Source organism: Cephus cinctus, unplaced genomic scaffold, assembly GCF_000341935.2.
Source record: "Cephus cinctus unplaced genomic scaffold, Ccin1 Ccin1_scaffold0225, whole genome shotgun sequence".
Classification (NCBI taxonomy): Eukaryota; Metazoa; Arthropoda; class Insecta; order Hymenoptera; family Cephidae; genus Cephus; species Cephus cinctus.
Genome location: NW_014332941.1, coordinates 346,787 through 347,486, shown reverse-complemented (window position 1 = coordinate 347,486; position 700 = coordinate 346,787).

The window sequence follows — 700 nt, the reverse complement described above, 5'->3', positions numbered from 1 at the left end:
ATAGGAAGGAATAGGAGATTCGAAAAGTGTATAAGTGTTACAAGATAATTTATTGGACAAATGCAATAATGATACAGTATACGTATACAGTATATGGCTTGCGAAAGATTAACAATAACAGTACCATTACAGATATAATGCATATATCACTACAATATAATATACATGTGGTATGTTACATGCGCTACCACTTTGGACTTTTCTTTTTCCAAATGACATTGTAAAAACTTAGTATTTAACACTAAACCTACCAGAGCGGTCAAATGACCGCTTTTGAGACTTTAATCAAAATTGTTAAATTCCAGTTTATTATTCTTCTTAAACTTACTGCACGGCTATGCTAAATTCTGTATTAATTACAATCAACTGGAAAAGACTATAATGTTTATTTCAAAAGCGGTCATTTGACAGCCATCGGTAGAAATAGGTATATATAATATGTCGGTAGGTTTAGTGTTAAGGATATATTAGGAGGAGAGTGATGGAGATATAGGAAGGAACAGGAGATTCGAAAAGTGTATAAGTGTTACAAGATAATTTATTGGACAAATGCAATAATGATACAGTATACAAAGTACAAATGTACATATTGTATAGTCCGCGAAAGATTAGTAATATCAATACCCTTAGAGATATTTACATATATCACTGCAATACAATACACGTGTGGTATGTTACATGCGCTACCACTTTGGACTTT